Here is a 15,857-nt window from a genome sequence, read left to right as displayed (position 1 = left end):
TGACCCTCTCCCTTGTCTCTGAAAGCCCCTCTGTAAATCCACTAAGCCGTGTTCTACTGGAAGGCGGATATATAATGAGATCAGAAGCAGCCTGGCGGTTGGTGGAAACCTGTACTGAACGCCTTTAGACATTTAAAACTTGCAATTTCGGCTGGGGCAGAAGGAAGGCCCATGACATTTTCAGGACTGTACTCCCGGTCAGCGACTAAAGGTCAAAAGTCAGCGAGGAACTCTGTATCAGAGAACAAAGGTTACTGCCAACTCAAAATATCCCCCCACAAAAATAATTCTGGCAACTCAATCCACATATTCAACCGATATCTGCCACCAGCTCTGATTCAATTGCATTCTCTTTTTCTAATCATCTTCTCTCCCCTCCTTAGAAGGTACGTGTTTGGCGAGTGTGGAAATTTACAGAAACAACTTTTAGAAGTATTTTCCAGCACGGCAGCTAGGACACTGTCTCACTCATACTTCACCGTTCTACCTTAAATATACCAACAGTCTGTATGTCTTGCGCATATTCCTTTATACTTACTGAGGGTTCTAACAGTAAACATTTATCATGCCTTAGCATCGGTCTTCTCTGCAAAGTTAAATGTTTCGGTAAAATTCTGTGGTTTTATAAACCCTGGCAAACTCAAATGGTGTCCATGAAGGCAGATGAAAAGGTCACAGAGGTTCCTCAATTTGAGAAAGATGGAATCTGTAGCAAAGGACCCATCCTTTATCCTCACCCTGGAGGGTGAACCACCTAGAGCTGCTCGGGTGAATTCTAGCTTCATCCTTTGCTTGCACTTATCTTTCACTTGAAAGGCGTATTTAACACGGTTTTGGGCCAAGTGTCGAAGCCCCAGACTGGAGCTTTTAGATGGAGAAGCTCCACACCTGAAGGCACTTTCCTCCCCCCAAATTTTAGGTCCTAAAAATAAACTGGAATAGAGGGCAATTTCTCAGCGAACCCTGGTTATTATGTCAGTAGACAGGGCTTATTATTAAATACGCAGAAAAAGAGTTCGATTTTTTTTTAAATCTCATTAGTAGGATTTCAGGTTTTTATTGCCCGGGGAATAGCAGCCCCTTCACAGCCTTCTTAGAGTCTCTCTCTCTTTCTCTTTCACACACACACACGCACAAGCACACACACACACGCGCGCGCACACACGTCAGACACCCACTTGCAACAAGAATAGGAGTGAAATTGAAATTTAAATCATCTCTTTCTCCACAGCCATCAATTATGGAAATCCCTATAATTCAAACAATTATACAGGAAAAAATACTATTTTAAAAAACTATAAAGCATTGAATATAGCATATGCCTCTTTCCTTAAAAGAGAGGTTTTATTTCTATTACCAGATGTGATCATGTGTCTCTTCCTCCCTGACATTTGCCCAGCTTGGAAAAGACCGTCTGGAGACTGCACAGTAGGGCAAGCTGTGATCCTCGGGGGATGCACGCCCAGGACTTCTACGCTAACTGCTAGAGTTGACGGCGGTTAATAAAACCATGCAATGACCCCTTCCTTATCACAACAAACTGAAAGTCAAAGCCCTAATAATGACCGTTAAGGCTTTAAAGGAGCCCCTTTCCCCATTACCTCTTGGATCTCAAACCTCATCTCTTGTTAGTGTCCTCCTAGCTCAGCAAGGGCCACCCACTTTGGCCTCCACACTATCCTGCGGCTCTTTCCTTAAACACCGGCTTCTCAGCGAGGGGTCCCTAATGACCCTGTTAAGCCCTGCACCCACTTCTCTCCCCCACCTTCTGTCTCTGCTTAATTAGACTCAAGGGCAGTGACCACCATGCGACATACAGCACAGACTTACTGATTCACTTATTGAAACAGGTCTCTCCGATAGAGGCTCAGCTCTACGGAGACGTGAGCTTGTGTCTGCTCCACGACACCCAAGAACTGCCTGGAAGTTTGTAGGCGTTTGATAAACATTTGTTGGCTTTTAAATAAAAGAAGTCCTTCCTGATTCCCTCAGCCACTCAGTGATGCTGTTCCAGTCTCTGAGATGTCATCGCAGGTCACCAGACCTGACCGCGCAGGAGACAAGTTTGGGAGGGAAAGGATGGGCCTGGGACACAGTTCATGGGCTAGAGAAGGGACAGTAGGAGCTCCAAGAACCTGGGGAACAGGGCCAACTGGGAAAACTGACTTTGAGGCATGGATTATCAAAGGACACCATGGATGAGGGGCTACACTCTCCTCCCCACACCATTCTTCTCATGGTGGCCACTCTCTCCATCCCCTCCTGTCCTTTTCCATAGTCATGTGACTTCTGAAAGTCAGTCCATCCACAAGTCTCACTGCAGGAACCACACTTCCAAATGTGGAAGCCAGTTAGTTGGTCCATAAACACTCTGACTTCTGAATTTCCACCAATTCCTCAACCCCGTACTTTCCAAACCCAGATATAAACTCAACTTCTGTTTTGTTCAAAGAGAGGCATAGCTCTGCCTTGCTTACAAACAAATCCAGCTTCAAATGCCCTTTCAGACGCTGAGCAATGGCCTTTTTCACTGACATAGGATTAAATGAATTAATGAACTCTAAAGTGGCTGGCGAGTTATCCCCTGTGGAAGAGTGGGAAGAGGGGGCCACAGTGTAAGGGGTGGCCCCGGCGAAGGTTCAGGACACAAGACGGTGGTCATGCGGTTCCACCCACACTGGATGGGCAGCCGTTCACAGACCTCCCGACTTGTCCCTTTCCACCTTGCTCTGTGGTTGTGTCGAGGTTTTATTGCTTGCAACAGATTATAAATGCCCACAGAAAGGATCCATGTCTCAATGTTCTGGACATCCCAGAGAACATTTCCACTGTTGCACCCAACAACTCTTTGAAGATGGACTGGCTGACTGTGTAGTTATCTTGGAGAGTCATCTTATCCCACCCTTTCATACAATCCAAAAATTCTCTCTACAACCCAGCGGCCCAGACATCAGGAGAGCTGAGTTCTCATCTCAGTTGGTCACTCTCAGGGTCTCTGATCCTGGAATAACCCATCATCTCTGTGCCTCAGTTTCCTGATTATAAAGTAGGAGATGATCTCAGGAAAGTGCTGGGTTGGCTGCACCCTAATTAGTCTGTTTCAGTACTGATAGATATGATATATTTCAGGACTGACAGCTGTATCTAATATCTATCATTTACTAGGTTTACTGTTTCTATATCTAACTATATCTATTTACCACTTGCTAGATATAAATATACTAGTACTGAAGTTTACTAACATGCAGGTGGGTGTGGGAACCACTGCTCTGGTTGACCTCTAAGATCCTTCCAAAATCTAACATCTTCCATTGTCTGGCTTCTCTCTCATCCCTGAATAATTACGCATTCATTTCAACAAACATGTATTAGTCACCTTCCATGTGCCACACACCAGGCTGGGGGCTAAAGACAGAAACTGAATCATCTCCTAGAGGTCCTCAAAGTCTCTTTGGGGAGTTAAGTGCTGAAAATTTACAAGAGTACAAGACACGTACAGAGTGCTTACTGGGGGCCAGGCTCTGCTCTACAAACTTTACAGACTTGACAAATTTAATTGTTACAAAAATTTCCAGTTAGTTACTCAGTTTTATAGTTGAAAAAGCTGAGACACAGAGGATTTAATTAGTTTGGCCAAGGTCACAGAGCTGGTAAGTAGTGAAACGGGGGTAAATAATACATTGAAGTTCTATTAAGCAGCAACAAGACTCTGCTTGATGGGCAGCTTTGTTATTCAAAGCAGCATTAGGGAGTTAATAGTGACAGCAAGATGAATAGACTTGGGTAACTGGGAGCCTCAATAGAAGATAGTGGGTGTCGAGACTTGTGATCAGGACACCACCAAAATGTTTTGAATGTGAACAATGTAGACATTCAGGGTTAAGGTGTAGGGTTAAAGAAAAAGTTGAGGTATCAGAGAAGACTTCTGAATTAGAAGACTTGCATTCTCTTTAAATATCTGCAGTAATAAATGATAAAAATAATTGTATGAAACCTCATCACTTCTTTAGGTGGCAACTCCGCTGACAGACAGCTGGAATGCACATTCCAGTGACTCCAAATGTGCATTTGTGTCATTTCTCAGGCTTTTACAGTAGACAGGTATATCGGACCAAACATGTGAAGACAACTTTATCAGTTCTCACGTAAATCTCTTATTTTGCCAGTTAAAACTGCTTCCATGTCGTTCATGGATCTGATGGCCCCTGGTAGGTAGTCCTGGTCAGTTTATTTCCATCTGATAAATGAGGCATAGCACAGGTGTGGTCTCACCAGGTCTAAATATAATGACTTTGTATTTCCCGTTCTCTGGTCACCATGATGCCATTAATAAGGCTTCCATTAGCACCGCGGTTGATTTCAAAGCTTAAGCTTGGAAACCAGGCGGATTCTGGCCCCAGTTCTAACTGTGCAGCTGTGATCTTACCCATGTTACTGAACCTCCATGTGGTCCAGATTTCTTATCCGGCAAGTGGAGAGAACAGCCTTGCCTACTGCGCATTGAGCCACTGGAAGGGTTGAATGTGGCAGTGCCTGGAGCTCCAGAGCCCAGTGCCAGAGCAGAGCAAAGAACGCAGGAAGTGGGGACGACTGTGGCTGCATCAATGTGAACCTCTTCCAGCGCCCATGTTACAGTGTTGGCTCAGGTAGAAGTGAGAATGAATAGCCTTAGGTCTTGGTCAGGAAGTCTGCCAGTATGAGCCAAGCTTCCCACACGAGAGTCTTTCCTTGTTAAGAGCAAACCAGCACTAGGGAAACAGTGCTTGCTTCCAGAGGACAGAAAGAGGAACAGGGATCAGGAGTGGATCCAGGCATCCGGCTGGGAGGCCAAGGAACTCATCGGAAAACATGTGCCAAAGACCCTGGGGATCCAGGGACATCTGAAGGTCAGGACCTGGAGAGCCCAGCAGGCCAGTCCAAGATGGGGATGAGAAACAAAACATGGGGAAAGATGATGGTATGTATTAATAAATTAGTAAGAGCCTACTGTGTGCCAAGCACCCAGCCTGATGCCTGGGGATATAGAAATAAACAACACAGAGTCTCTGTTCTCAAGTTGCTAAAAGTCTTGAAAGAGAATCTCTAGGGAGCCGAGGGGGAGGGGCAGAAAAATAGAGCTGGGAAAAAAAAAGTTTGCTAAGACATCTGTCTGTTCTGGAGTTTTCTAAGTCAGGTATCTCTTCTAAGCTCAAAAAATAGCTGTCAGTGCCCTGCCAATGGCTAATAAGTGTATGGTGCACTGTAAATCCTATTTACTTCTTTAAATTTAATTTTTAATGTATTTATTTTTAATTTTAATTAATTTTAATTTTATTTTAATTTTTAATTTAATTAAAAAAAAACAAAAATGTTTTCCTTTCACCGGGCACCAGGCCAGAAATTGGGTAACCTTCTGATATTTTCAGAAGAGTAAGATTTCCCAAGACATCTACTCCTGTTGCTTGAGAAAACATTACTTGACAAGCTCTATAGGCCGATACTGTATGTCTTAGCTTGTCAAGCTGATGGGCAGGTCTCAAAAGCACCCCCACCCACCATCTCCTCTCTACACTTTATGAACTTTGATGGGTACAGCTTCAGCTTACAAGGACTTGCATGCAGCCAGGCTCCCTGAGAAAACGTGATTGGCATAGCCAGGTAGTAAATTTCACCCCCAGGCTGGGGAACATGGCTGTGGACCATGTGCTTTCACTGGGCTCAGCAGGAGCCACTGCACAGGGTGCCACGTGTTCCCAGGAGCTGCACTCCCTGAGTCTTGCCCTCTTCATCAGCAACTGCCCGCCGCCCCTCACCACCCAGTAGTCACAGTTCCTATTGGCATTTCCCCCTCTGCCATCTTGACCCTGTACCCTCCCTGACGCTTCATCTCGCTTCCCACTACATATACTTATGAAACATTAGATGAGACTTGTTGCTTTATCAGTGACGCCTGTGTTTTCTGAGATTTAAGCCTGAGTAGGGAGAGTGCCCACTTTGAGTCTGCTTGTTTGCTTGGGGACTTTTCGGTCTAACCAGCATTCCAGCTGGAACCATTCTCCCCACTCAGGATGCAGTCTTGGCAGTACTGTCAGTTAAGGTATCTCCAAGTCCTGAATCTTCCAGATCTCCAGTTGCCTTGGCTCCTGTCTTATCCAACTCCAGTTCTGTGAGTTCTCTAAAATCCTTCCAATAAACTCCCCCAGTAAGGAGCACAAGTCATTCCGTGTTCTGTGAAACCAAAGAACCATAACTAATATTCCGAATACGGTTTCTGTAGACATTTCCAACTAAGGAAAGTTAAAACCAATTAGACACAGCTTAGTAAGTATATTCTCTGGACCTTAAGAGTTTCGCATCTATTTTTATTATTCTCCAAAACTTGGAGGTCATCCAAGTTACTCTCAGAGAATACTGTTATTTTTTTCTCTTTTTAAAAATATGCTGCTTAAGTCCAAGTCAGGATATTTGTTACCAATGGGTAGAGTACTGTCTTAACAAAGAATCTAGAATAGCATTGCCAAAAAAATATACATATATATAAAATAAATATATATATATAAAATATATGTATATATATAATGCCAGCTGCTTGTGCAATTTTGTCTTTTCTAATAATAGTATGGCAGAAAGGGAACAAAAATATAATTGTACTTAGAAAATAATAATTGTTAACAACTGTTGGAAATTTGCAGGTACTGAGCTAGGTAACTTATAAGGATTCCTTCATTTAATTCTCAGAAATCATCTTTATTAACTCCATTTTACAGATAGGAAGACTGAGGCTAGAGAGATGGCAGAGCTAGAATTCAAAGCCGGACAGCCTGCACTCAGACATCATGTTCATCATGACCACATTCTACCTTTTTCCCAAAGAAGGCAAATAAGAACATATTTGCTTCTTGTGTCTTAACAACCGCTCCGAACTATTCGGACGCATATTTTGTACTCCTAAAGCAATAAGCAATTATCTTGGAATGATGTATTAAATTGCAATGTGCTACAATTTAGCATAAAGTTTTAAAACCAATTTGCCAAGTGTTGACTTTGGGATTTTAAATGATTCCATTTAACCAGCAATTTAAATGAGGATTTAAATAAATGCTATAAATGGGTGCCTCGTTTGCATGATCTGTTGATTAACTCTGATGGGATGCTCATCTGTGCCCAGGGTTCTGCCTCCTGGCCTGGGCTCACCCTCTAGGTCTCTAGGTCAGTAGAGGGCAATGACTCTCGGCTCCTTAGTGGTTCAACACTCGTGCTGTGACATTCGCACGTGGCCACCCTCTAGTGCAGAGGACTACGCTTCCCAAAACCCCTTTGTGGAGTTTATCACATGAGACTGGAAAGACTGTACTGAGAAGCTGCTTAGAATGGCAAGAAGACTTCTCTAAGGAGCATCTTTAAGTGGAAACAGAGGGTCTACACCACCTTCTAAGGAGGGAGGACTCTTCCTTGCAGGGCATACCCATTGCTAAGTAGGGAATGCAAATCTGGATTCAGGGATGAATTGCTCAGTAATGCTGAGAAGAAGGTGAGGCCACCACCAGCATCTTCCTCCTCATCCGTTATGTCGCACAGAAACAGCCTCCCCTCCGTATACAATCAAAGCAAATATTCCAAAAATGCTAACCTACCTGGAAGCCAACACAGTCACATAAACTACATTATAGATAGTGCCCCTGGTGTGGCAGATGCAGGAGCTCCGGGGACACCCACACATCTCATTGCTACTCTTCTGCTGATAAATGAGGCGCTCACAGAACGCTGCAAAATCAACTGTAAAGGCATTGGCAGGGGCTATTCCACAGCTGAGACCCAACGAAGCATGAGTTTGGCTCCATCTATAAGATGTGCCAAGGTTGGTTTTTGGCCAATTTTGTGTAGGATCAAGGGATCTTTGAGCCTGACAGGCACATACAGATAGTTTAGGAAATGTCCTCATTTTGAATTTGAGGGAACTGTGATTTAGTGGCACACAGACTGTTTGATGCTTGTGTACCCCCTTTCGTAGGTCTATCAGGTCCTCTAAGGGCTGTCCACATGATACTCTCATAAGCATTGAGAACCAATTTCACATAATAACAACCACCATTTATTTAGCACTTGCTACGTGCCAGGTTTTGATAAGTCCTTTACCAACAGTAGTACATTTAACCCACACAACAACCCTGTGAAGATACAAAAGACTAAGACCCTCTCTGGTGAAGTTAAGCAGAAAAATAATTTATTGGGAGGGTGTATAAATTATCTATAGTTGTGCAACAAATGACCCCAAAACGTAGTACGACTTGTGTGTCGGCTTGGAGCTGAGCTCAGAGTGGGAAGATGAGATAGCTGGTCTGCACTCTCCTTGCAAGCTTTCATTATCCAAGAGATTAGACTGGCCTTCTTTAGCAGGTGACAGCAGGTTCAAAGACAGTGAAGGCAAAAGCCACAAAGCTTCTTGAAAGATCTTGGACTGGATGTCACATCTTTTTTTTCTTTTTTTTTTTTTTTTTTCAACTTTTGCTCTGTTGGTCAAAACAAGGCACAAGGAAAATTGTACTTACTGATCTAGGAACAAAGCTCACCTCTTGCGGGCAGAAGGCAACGTCACGTTGCAAAGTGGTACGCATCCTAGGAAGGAAGGGATTTGCAGCCATCTTTGCAACCCATCAGAGTCTACCCTCTGACCACAAATTACTCTCATTCCTCCCGTCCACAAAATATGCTCATTCCTTTCCCAGGACCTCCCAAATCTTATCCCATTATAGAACAGACTTGGATTCTGGGATCTCATTATTTGTTTCAGGCCCACAGGCAGACAGGGCTGCTCAGTTGCAGCTGTTCTTGGTCCAGGGAACCCATAAACTAAAACACAAGTTATCCGACACCACACACAACACACAATAGTGTGAAGGTCGGGATAACTGCCACCAACTTGCCCCGGAAAGACTGAGGGCACAGGGCCAGGCACTGACCCGGAGCAGTTCTGAAATCTAACAAGGCGCACGCTGCATGTATTGAAGGGGGTCTGATTCTGCCCTCTGGGGTGGCTCCCTAGCCCAGTATTCTCTGTGGCTCTTGGCTCTGCTCTCTGGCAGAAGTGAAGAAGCACCCTTGCTGACAGTCTTGGAGGTAGGACACAGTGATGGGTACATGCTAGTACTTTGCAGCTTGGCCTCAGTCTCTTCTCTCATCTGTACACGTGGTTCTTGATCCCCAGAGAGGGCAGCTGCATAGAGAAGCAGCGTTCTTCCGCCAGGTCCTTTCACAGTCACACTGGCAGCTGTGTATGCCTGCACTCACGGATTTCCAGACAAGCTCTCTCATATCCACTCTCGGCAGAGCTTCAGCAGGGCTGGTGAGTGACTTTTCTCTGACTTCTAACTTCCCCTTGTGGAATTTTGCTTTCACAGCTCCTCCCACAATCGTGTAAGGGTTCATTCCAATAATGAAGTCCTTATTCCACAGTGCTCCTTACTCACAACATGTCTTTACATTTAATCTTCATCACAGCTGTTCAGGTTATAGACATCCTCATTTCACAGACAAGGACGCTGAGGCTCAGAGAAGTTAGGTCACTTTCCCAGGGCTTCACAGCTAAAAGATGTCAGAGCTCAGATTTGACCTCAGATCTATCTGATTCCCGAGCCTGTGCATGTGATTCCTATGTTCCATCTACTGGGAGACAAGGGATGGGGACAGTGGTGTGCTGCTGAAATTGTTTCTGAAGAGAAAAAGACCCCGACTGATAGCATTCGCCTACTTCTATGGTATGCAGAATCCCATCAAGCTAATTTCAAGGTATCAATAGTTTACAGATTGGTTTACAAGATTTCTGAATATTTGACACTCTTCCATGAGCTGATACAAGGCGGCTTCAGCCCACCACGCGATGGAGACCTAGGAAAACAAAAGTTCTCCAGTAAGGAAATGTAATCTTAGTTAACAAAAGTAGGGTGGGGGGTCCTTCCGGGGTCTTGTCCATGCGCAAGCTCTCTGATTTCCAAGTGCTAGCACCTTCACCTCTTTGCCTGCGGCCTTTCTATTCTGCCCACTTGCATGGCAGACCTGATGCTCTGAAAAGTGAATACCCGTGTCAGCATCACTTAGCCAACAACTGACAGAAATCGGTGTGTACACCTCCAGCCCTCTTGTCCTTCATACGGTAACTCCGAGCTGTGTGTTCTTCATCAACACCCTACCCACCCAGCGGAAGTAAGCTGTAGCCACCCACCGTGCGACCTTGCTTTGTAAACTATTCTCTGCCTCCCTGGGACCACCTTCCAAAGGTACCACCTATCCTTGACTCGCGATCTGTTTCTGGAAAAAACAAATCAAAACGAGTGGCTGCCATTTTTTTAAGTGCCTGTGGCCCAGACAAACACTGGGCTAGGTACTTACATGTCTTTGTGCAAATCTTCATAACACGTTATGAGGCAAGTAGCATGCCCAATTCTACAGATATGGAAATGAGGATCAAAGAGGTTAATTAACTTAATGGAGGTCACACAGCTGGTCTAGCAAACAGCAGAGCTGATATTTAAACGGTGATCGATTGCAACATCTCTTCTCTCTCCGCTAAACCAGGCAGCCCCTCTCGCCAGGGAGACTGGACTAACACAGGTGAAACAATAAAAGAACAATTAACTGCTACGCTGACATACTGTATTGAACACTTTCGGGCAAAACTGTCATCATATGTGTGTTCCACAATTACTTTCGAAAATTCTCTTTTGTTGTGCCATCAACTTGAAAAATAAGACTACTGACAAATACTAGGAAATTCAATTTTTCATAGATTTCCTTTCTCCTCTATCACTGCTTCATACAAATTAGGTCCTGAAATAAAGCTGAGCCGATGGCACAGCAGAATATACCATGAGGAAAACGCGTATGCAGAAAATATGTTCCCTGGATGTATTTTTTTTCCCCACATAGCATCTGAAAGAACAGATAAGATAGGTCATAAAATACCAACTAAGTCTGTATTGATTTTGTAAGTCGATGCAAAGTATTAGGAGATCAAACAGCACAGCATCCAGAGTGCTGAACTGGGAACAGTCTTATCAGCTAGGAAACTTAAACAAAGGGAGGATTTAGTAATATATTTAAGAGACAGAAAAGGGAGTGTGGAAGTGTGAGATTCGTCAATGCTGCAGCTAAATCACCAAAACAGATTTTAATATTTAATAACAGCTTGCTGACATCAAGTGATTTAGATAGTTGCTCTGCAGTATTTCCCACTAGGAAGCTCTTGGACGCTGAAATCACTAGCCCTGCACCAAGAGACCACAGATGCTGGTGGAAACAAATATAAATCCAGCTCTGACTTAATCAGTATTTTGCAGGGTTGATTTCTTGCATTTAATTATCTGCTCTGACAATGTGCGCAGAAAGAACACTGTGGAATTTGGAACAAGGGGCTCCTAGCACCCATTCTAACCCTACATGGTTCTGTGGCTGCCAAATAGTGGTTTAACCTCTCTGGTTAAATGACGCTGTGTTGTTCAGTGGAGCCGCCTTCATGAATGACCTGAGCCAGATCTTCTGCAAAACTAGCCGCAGCTCCTACATCAGCACTTGCTGCTTCTCCTTGAACCTGGATGCTATGGGGACGGCTTCTTTCCTTAAACCTCGTGAACCAACTTCTGCTGGCTTCAGACTTTCTTCTGCAGCCTCCTCACCTCTCTCAACCTTCCCAGAATTGCAGAGAGTTAGGACCCGGCTCTGGATTAGGCGTGGGCTTCAGGGAATGTTGTGTCTGACTTGATCTTCTATCCAGACCACTCCAACTATCAGCAAAAAGACTGCGTCTCTTTCTTGTCATTCACGTGTTCACTGAGTAGCACTTTTAATGTCCCTCAAGAACTTTTCCTTTACATTCACAACTTGGCTAACTGTTGGGTGCAAGAGACCCAGATTTCAACTTATCTCGGCTTTCGGCACGACTTCCTCACTAAGCTCACTCTTTCTTAGCTTTTGATTTAAAGTGAGAGACATGAGACTCCTCCTTTCCCTTGAATGCATGGTGGCCTTTGAAGGGTTATGAATTGGCCTAATTTCAGTGTTGCTGTGTCTCAGGGAATAGGGAAGCCCAAGGAGAGGGAGGAAAATGGGGGAACGGCTGGTCCAGGGAGCAGTCAGCACACACACACACTCATAGATTCAGGCTGCCGTCTTGTATGGGCATGGTTCATGGTGCCCCAAGACAATGACAACAGTAACGTCCAAGAGCACAGATCACCATAGAAATATGAGAATCATCATGGGAAAGTCTGAAATACTGTGACAGTTACCAAAATGTGACACAGAGTCACAACGTGAGCAAACGCTTTTGGAAAAGTGGCACCAATAGACTTGCTCAACACAGGGTTGCCACAAACCTATTTGTAAAAAGCACAGTATCAGGGAAGCGCAGTAAAGCAAAGTAAATAAAAAAGGTCTGCTTGTGTCTTTATTCAGGGTCTCTAATCAATCTTATGCTCCCCAGGAGTCTCCACTGATGGAAGGAGGTAACACAATCTATTTAGTCCAATCTGGTTAAAATTTGGTCAGATGCAGTAAATTAAACAGCCCCGTGAGGCAGCGCTCAGGTTTACAATGCTCAGGAAAAATGCTTGGTCTCTCAGATCTTCACTGCCCTCTCTCCTAATCGTCCTCCTGATGGCTTCTGGCTGCACAGGGAGGAAAGCAGGTGATACTCCACTTCAGGACGGAGGAGGGGCAGGGACCCTGGCACCCTTGTCTCTGGGTAATCTCACTGGCCTACAGCTTCACTCCCTTCCCCTCTGGCAGTCATGGCTGAGGCATAATCGTGGGCTCCTCTCTCTCATCTTGGTCAGATACTGCGGATGCTCCCTGCCCAAGGCGGCCCTGAGACAGGAGGGAAGCGGGCAGGGCACAGTCATTCAAGGAATGACCCAGCAGTTAACACCAGGATGGTGGAAGAGTCAACTCCCAGTAGACCTTGAGGCTCAGGACGGTGGGAGATTTGACTTCTAGTAGACCTGGAGCGTCATTATATGCTCATTGCACTATATTACCGTGGTAAATGGCATCCTGATGTGCCACGGCAGTTCCCAGGCTGACCATAAAAGGTCAAAAAGTGGGTGGTGGCCCAATTCCTGGGAACCCCAGCCCCCTTCCCAAAGTAGCTGGAATAATCCTCCCACTTGTTAGCATCTGAAGCTACCGCCCATAAAAACTAACAACCCCACACCTCAGGGCCGCTCTCCCTTCTGGGTGAGGCGGCCCACACTCTGTCTATGGGGTGTGCATCTACTTTTGCTTTAACCTGAGCACCCAACCCTGACATTTCATGGCCTTTCTCTAGCTTTCTGAAATAGCCTACACTCTGTGCAGTATGTATCTCTCTAAATAAATCTACCTTTACTCAACTGTGGCTCGCTCTTAAATTCTTTCCTGCGTAAAGCCAAGGACCCACACTTGGCGGGGTGTCCCAGGGACTCAGCCGAGACCTGGGACACAGCCCTCCTCAAGCCCCACATCCGTTTTTCCTGAATTGGCCTCACCTTGGCTGTTGGTAATAATGCAGACCCCTCTGGGATTATACCCTGTCCTTCACCAGCTCCTTAACAGAGCAGGTCTATCCCACTGTTTCTGCTTTGTTCTCATAAGAGACAGACCCTTGGGAGGACCAAGGGTACTCCATCCAACTACCTTCCTCTGAGGACAAGAGGGTCTCTCTGAGTCACCTCCACCTCCTGGAGAGCTAAATCCAGCCTCCATCCCTTCATCCATCATCTTCAGGGAGCCATCACTCTTTTACTTTGAAGAGGCTGCCAGGTGGCCTCCTCTGAGAGAAGATGGTAAAGATCTCTGTTTTTACCTTCAGTGTTCCCATTAAATTACCATATACATAAATGATTTACTGCCCCTCCAGGGTCCTTGGCTTCGATCTCAAGTAATAAGTCTGTCAGTACTGGCCTATCTTGCTTCAGTCTCTTTTTCTGGCCCCCTTATCCCTTCATGTCTTGAGTGGAGATTTTTCAGTGACTTTTTTTTAAATTAAATATTCTCTTTTTTGACCCTAGCTTGATGGATACCCTTTAAAGGTGCAAAAGGGACTCTTCTCTGTACTATGGACAAAACTCCATGATTTTGTCTTTGAGGTCTAGTTCAAGGGGAATTAAAAGAATTTAGAAAGTCCTGTCTCCGGGCAATAGCCTGTTTTGCAAAACTATTGTTTTGCTCTGAGACCCTCATTTTGACCATAGTAATCCAATCAGCAACTGTCTTGCCCTTTGCATTCTACCTGTAAAGATCATACTCTGTCTCAGGCAGACATCTACTTGCAGAGAAGAGCAGGTACTCAGAAGTAGCAGAAGAAAAGCACAGTAATGGTTTTTTGAAATATCACATCCACAGAAATGATCTAAAGTTGGATTGTGGTGACGGTTGCACAACTCGTAAAATTTACTAAAAACTGAACTGCACAAACAGGTGAGTTTTATGATGTGGAAATCGTACCTCAATAAAGCTCTTAAAAGAATCATGCACAATGTAAAAAAGAGGGAAGCACAGTTGCTCGGCCTCCTGTCAGCTGTACTGTGGACCTCTTAGTGGTGCAGCTGATGGGAGTAATGGAAAACAGAGCAAGGAGGGAGAGAACATGCTGGAACCGTCCTTTCCATGAGGGTCAGGGATGAATCATACTCCCAGTGCAGTTTGGTGAGTAGAAAGCTGTAACTCTCCCTTAAACTGGGACTTACCTGCCACCTCCGTTTACATGTGTATCTCTTGAGCAATAAAATGTTATTGGTTTCTTCCAATTGTAAACATGAGCTGTAATTATTCATGCATATGTGTACATAGAAATATGTTTGCATTTACACACACTCTGTATGGAAGCTCCTTATCTGGCAAGGTCCACCATCCAGAATGTACACAAGAATAGAGAGGAATGCAAAATAAATAGAACAATGGCAAGGGAGCAGATACTGATCACCTCTGCTTGTAGACCTCTTCCGACCTCATTCAGGGGCAATCTACCTTGGATCATGGACAATTCCAAACTTCTGTGAGCCAAAAAACCAAGATGAGGTGATAACCAAGCAACTGGAGTAAGTGTGGCAAATAGTGACTTAAAATGCTACTAGGATTTATTAGGAGAAAGAAAATACAGCTGACACTCATGGGAAATCATGATGAAGGGGACAGTCAGGACAGAAGAAGATACAAGAATTCAAGAACAGCAATCTGACATCATTCAGTGAAGGGACCAAGAGACAGATGGACGCATCTCGACTTCTGAGAAGTGTTACAATAGTATTCAGTGCTCACCGTGGCAATGTCAAGATACACACAGAAGGTCAAACTTTCTCAGGCAGGCAAGTAAATTTTTAAATTATCTTACACATTTTTCTATCCTTGAAAGTATTTTTGTTTGCGTGTTTATTTATTTTTAAATTGGGAATTCTTCTTTATTGTGGTAAAAAAAAAAACACACACAACATAAAATTTACCATCATAACCATTTTTAAGTATAGAGTTCACTGTGTTAAGTGTATTCACACTGATGTGATACAGATCTCCAGGACTTTTTGATCTTGCAGAACTGAAACACTGAAACTCTGTACCCGTTAAATACTTCTCACTCCTCTAACCCTCTGTCCCTGATAACCACCATTCTACTTTCTACTTCATATGAGTGGAATTATACAGTATTTGTCTTTTTATGACTGGTTTCTTTCACTTAGCATAATGTCCTTAAGATTCATATATATCTTGCAGCATGTGACAGATTTCTATCATTTTTAAGGCTAAATAACATTCCATTCTATGTATGTACCATATTTAGTACATATATTCATCCACTGATGGGCATGTGGGTTGCTTCCACTTCTTGGCTATTATGAACAGAGCTGCTATAA

The 15,857-nt window shown here is 44.2% G+C and overlaps 1 protein-coding gene across 2 annotated transcripts in view; it reads right to left on the bottom strand.

Annotated features, from left to right (window-relative positions):
- GADL1 (glutamate decarboxylase like 1) overlaps positions 1-15,857 on the bottom strand; it is a 134,119-nt gene that overhangs the window by 108,383 nt on the left and 9,879 nt on the right. The window lies entirely within an intron of this gene.

Source organism: Camelus bactrianus, chromosome 17, assembly GCF_048773025.1.
Source record: "Camelus bactrianus isolate YW-2024 breed Bactrian camel chromosome 17, ASM4877302v1, whole genome shotgun sequence".
Classification (NCBI taxonomy): Eukaryota; Metazoa; Chordata; class Mammalia; order Artiodactyla; family Camelidae; genus Camelus; species Camelus bactrianus.
This window is presented reverse-complemented; position numbering and strand designations above follow the sequence as displayed.